Here is a 5,343-nt window from a genome sequence, read left to right on the forward strand (position 1 = left end):
GGCTCAAGGAGAGGTTCACAAAGAACAACCCAGAGAAGAGTCTAGGTCTAAGAGAAGGACCCTGCAGGGAACCTCTGCATAGTCCATGCAGACTCCCCCAAAAAACTCAGCATCAGGTATACAGACACAGACAACTCCTTTTTTTTTTTTTAGAGATGGGTGGAGGGGGGCAGAGGGAGAGAGAAAGAGAGAGAGGGAGAGAGAAAGAGAGAGAGAGAGAATTTTTTTTTTAAAGTTTTTCTGGGAATAAAGTCTAGGATTTTTTTTTTTTTTAAAGATTTTATTTAGTTATTTGAGAGAGGGAGAGCGAGAGACAGCATGAGTGGGGAGGAGAGGGAGAAGCAGGCTCCCCATGAGCAGGAAGCCTGATGCAGGGCTCCATCCCAGGACCCTGGGATCATGACCTGACCCAAAGGCAGACACTTGACTGACTGAGCTACCCAGGCGCCCCAAGAGAGAGAGAGACTCTTAAGCAGGCTCCACGCCCAGCATGGAGCCTGATGTGGCACTCGATCTCATGCCCTGAGATCACAACCTGAGCCAAAATCAAGAGTGGGATGCTCAACCGACTGAGCCACCCAGGCGCCTCATACAGATAACTCCTAATATGTACTCATGCACTACAGGCCCATAGAGAGCAAAGCTGACTTGTAACAGAACCAGCACAGGAAGAGTTCTCCTGTCCCTTAATTTTTTCAACCTTGGGAGAATCAGAACATTAGCTAGCAGGGTAAGGGCAGTATGGGGGAGAAGGAGAAAATCACCATGACCATTACCCTATTAGCGGTTTCCATATTGAAGCAGGACTAGGGAAGAGACTCAACACAAAGGCAAGGACAGATGTTTGCTTAGTACATGTTGTAGCCTTTCTGTTTGTAACTTGAAGTGGTTCTAGGACTGTCTATCACCTGTGAAAAGCAAACTAATGGGCCTGTTAGAGTTTTTTATCTAAGGGCAGAGGAAGATCATTAACACCTAATCAAGTTTAGAGGGACAATGGGCAAGAAAATAAAAATGTTTTATGTTATGAATTATGCATGTTCAGCATACTTGTTACATAAAGGTGTAACTGTATGTTCATTTCTGAATAGAAATGATATATATATAACTCCTAAGTACATACCCATATATTTAACATATATCAATAAATGTAAGTACCTATTTGGACTAATCAAATCATTTTTCGGTAAAATAATTTGCTTTGGAACTAAAGTTAATTTATTTCAAAATGTCAGTATTTCAGTCTGTCAAGTAAGTTATTAAATATTATTTTTCTCATTTTTTCTTACTATTTTCTCCCATTTTAAGGTTTAAAGTAGTCAGAATTCTAACAAAAACATTGGGGTAGGACAGACATCTATGAAGAAAAGAGAGATGGATACAATGAGGTTGTCAGAGAGAGAGAACAGTTAACTTTTGTTTTTTTTTCAATCTCCCAAACCTATCTATTCTAGAACATCTTTCCTCCAGTAGAGCATGTCCTCAAATATGATACCCAGGATAGTAAGAGGAATTGTTTGAAATAAAACTGGTTCCTAGTGAAATATGTTTTGGAAATTGATGTCCATTTACCAAGTCTTACTTGCTGGGATCTTCTTAAACTCCTTAGTGTATATTGTAGATTTCCTAAGTGGCTATGTAGTGTGTGGCATTGTTCAAACATGTTTGACCATAGAGTATTGTTTTGGTGAGGGCCATGCTTTAGAAACATACATTTAAGAACCCTAGGGATGACTGATGCTCCGGCTGAGGAACAGGCAACCAATTCACCCAGCTTGTAGAAGTGGCTTTGCTCAGGAGCAGGGATTCCTACAATGGAGGCATAGAGACTAAGGCTGAGAGATGCCCGATATTTATTCCAGAGACGTATACGAGTGAGCGAGTGGTCCATTCCTGTTCCTCTTCAGCCCCTGAGCCTGCAGGACTAACTTCAAAGACCAGCTGGTTTGTAAATATTTGAATCACATTATGGGATTGCTAGACAGACTTTCAGGCTTGCTTGGCCTAAAGAAGGAGGAGGTTCATGTTTTGTGCCTTGGTCTGGATAATAGCGCCAAAACAACAATCATTAACAAACTTAAACCTTCAAATGCTCAATCACAAGATATAGTTCCAACCATAGGATTCAGCATAGAGAAATTCAAATCATCCAGTTTGTCTTTTACAGTGTTTGACATGTCAGGTCAAGGAAGATACAGAAATCTCTGGGCACACTATTATAAAGAAGAACAAGCCATTATTTTTGTCATTGATAGTAGCGATAGGTTGAGAATGGTTGTGGCCAAAGAAGAACTTGATACTCTGCTGAACCATCCAGATATTAAGCACCGCCGAATACCAATCTTATTCTTTGCAAACAAAATGGATCTTAGAGATGCAGTGACATCTGTAAAAGTGTCTCAGCTGCTGTGTGTAGAGAACAGCAAAGATAACCATAGCATATTTGTGCTAGTGAAGCCATAAAAGGAGAAGGATTGCAAGAAGGTGTAGACTGGCTTCAAGAATTCTGAAATTTCCCAGCATGATAAACAAGAAAGCCTCTGGTTGATTTTGGACCAATTTAATCTTATTATTTTAAGGTTAAAAAGTGTTGAGTAAAATATTAAATGACATATTTTGTGCTGTGATTCCATTCTCTTTTGGAAGGATTTTCAGTAATTACATACATATTATAACCTAAAGACAAGAATCCCTGAGTAGACTATGAAGTATTTTTTAAAACCAGCAAAGAATGTACAGAAACGATTGCAGAGGTGTAAGATGTTTTCTAGCTCTGAAACTTTCAAATGAGATATCTCTGAAAAAAATCTTTCTAAAAGACTAATCTCATTTTATCACTTTATCTGTATGGGAAAAGCTAATGCTTCCAAGGTCTTAAAATAAGACTTTTATAAACTTATGCATATGGGTATTCCAATGAAAGATAGAGGACTGAGCACATAATTAGTTTCATCCCCTTCTCAAATCTTACTAACAGTGAGGGGGGTTTTGTTTAAAGACATTATCCTACAAGAACAACAACAACAAAAAAATGGAAGTGATAAAAATGGCAACCAAATTTTGGAAGCTGGATGTCTGATGAATGTTGAATGACTTAACAGACCTGAGAATGGTGAATTCTAAACTAGCACTGAGGAAAGCTGGAAAGCATCCCACTTTATGATGCAGATACCCTCAAAGGCTCAGATATTGATAGGAAGTGGAAAGAAGGATGAGGTGGGGCTGAAAAGAGAGACAGTTATACTTTCTTGCCCCCCAAAAAGATTGAACGTTCATTCTTGCAGAGAGTCAAACAGAGTATCTCTGGACTAGGGTATGCCAAGCACAATTGTGTGTGGCAGTGCTGATCTGAAAATGAGGAATAACTGAAAGTTTTATACCAAATAGTATAATCCTCTTCTGCCTTCTCCTCCTTCTCCAAGAAGACACTGGCAGTAGGTAGGATATAGAAAGTCATCTTTAAGGAATCAGACCAGTGAGAGAAAAGACCTAAAGGTATTAACATCAAAGATTCCCAAGAAAACGGTGTAGCTAGCTACACTAGAATAAAGACCACATTTGACAAGCCTCACACACATATTGAAATTTCAGTCAGCTTTATAGTGTTCATTCATACTTAAGAGAAGATGGCAAAGGATCACCAGGCATTTGAGGACCAAAACATTATAAATTATGGAACATCAACAAACCAAAAAAGCAGGTTAGAGGAAGTAGAATTTTTTAGGGAGAACATTTCAAGAAACTATTGGAGTATCCTCAAAGAGATAAGAAAAGGTATTACTTTCATGAATATGACCAGGGATACTACTTGAAAAGGACCAAAGGGGAAAAAAAATAAGTTCTTGGAAAATAATAGAACAGAAGAAATGGAAAACTCAATAAAAAGGAGATAAAATAGAGGCATTCTCTCAGAAAGTAGAGCAAAAAGATAAAGATTGGAAAGAAAAGAAAGTAGGAGGCCCAATAGCCAAATAACAGGAATTTTAGAATCAGCAAAGAGAGAAAATAGAGGGGAAAATTTTATCAAATAAGTCACCAAAGGGTATTTTCCAGAACTGATGAGTTTTTCGTTGAAAGGCCTCTTGAGAGCCCAGTGCAGCAAATGAAAATACTACCACACCAAGGCTCACTATTACTTAATTTCAACACTGAAGACAATGGAAGATTCTACAAGATTCCTGGGAAGAAAATCAGATCCAGGCTGAAGAAGACATGAAAAGATAGTATTTGGAAACCTCAACAATTTTCAATTCAAGGAATGTATCTTAAGGCAAACTGAATACTTCAAATTTTTTAAAAGATGTTTGTGCATCTAAGAATACTAAGACTTTATAATCTTCTGCTTGCATTTGTGGATTCTGAATGAACTTTTTAAGAACATAGGACTTCAGGTATGCTAATCTGACCATTAATTATATTAAAACTAAATCTTTCCTCAGAAGGGCTCCTTCCCCAAAATTATCAACTTCTTGGTAAAAGTCTACATTTGATTGTAATTAGAATGTTTAAAGTCAGATTTATAAGCCATCTCAATATCTCATCATGATTTATAATATCTTTAATGCATTTTATTTTTTAAATTGTCTTCTAAAATTTAGTTTATGATATGACTTTGCAGTATGATTGTGCTTGGAAAAAGAACTTTAAATATTTATAAGGGACCATGGATAATTAATATATACATAAAATTTTTGCTATATGTCACTATCAATAAAACATAATATGCAATGTAAAAAAAAAAAAAAAGAACCCTGGGGATTGTTCCAAATTTGAAAGATACCCACAACAGAATATAGATTCTAAATCTTAAAGATATCAGATGATTCTAATAATAAATAATAAGGAGTATTTACAGAGGATGGAAATATATTTTGCCAGGCAATTTGTTTTTTCTGGTTTGCATGACTTATTGCAGATACTGTTACCATCGATATATGAAATGAGTATAATGGTATGAAGATGCTGAAGAACTAAGGCGGTCATTGTTGATTTTGTGGCTGAAGAAAATATGGGTATATCTAAAACTCCTGTCTGCAAGGCTTTATATTCACAGTATTTGCATGGGCATAACAATGCAAGTGACTTAGTTTTATTAAAATGCCTTTTTGCATTTGTGATCCCAGATCTAGAATTTACTTTTGTTAGGATGTACGTCAGAATTTATTTAATAAATAGTGTCTTCTCGTGTATTTTATCTTGGGTAACTTGGAACACTTACTGTGTGAACTTCTAAATTTTTCCTTGCATTGGAAATGGTTCAGTTACAACCAGAATTTTGGGTTAGTTTTTTTTTTTTCCCCATTTTATTTATTTTTATTTTTTATTTTTTAATTTTATTATGTT

The 5,343-nt window shown here is 36.4% G+C and overlaps 1 pseudogene; it reads left to right on the forward strand.

Annotated features, from left to right (window-relative positions):
- Positions 1-232: 232 nt before the first annotated feature.
- Positions 233-5,307, forward strand: LOC145718545 (ADP-ribosylation factor-like protein 6 pseudogene; annotated as a pseudogene).
- Positions 5,308-5,343: the final 36 nt, after the last annotated feature.

Source organism: Leptonychotes weddellii, unplaced genomic scaffold (assembly GCF_054177405.1).
Source record: "Leptonychotes weddellii isolate Sample4059 unplaced genomic scaffold, ASM5417740v2 HiC_scaffold_1721, whole genome shotgun sequence".
NCBI lineage: Eukaryota > Metazoa > Chordata > Mammalia > Carnivora > Phocidae > Leptonychotes > Leptonychotes weddellii.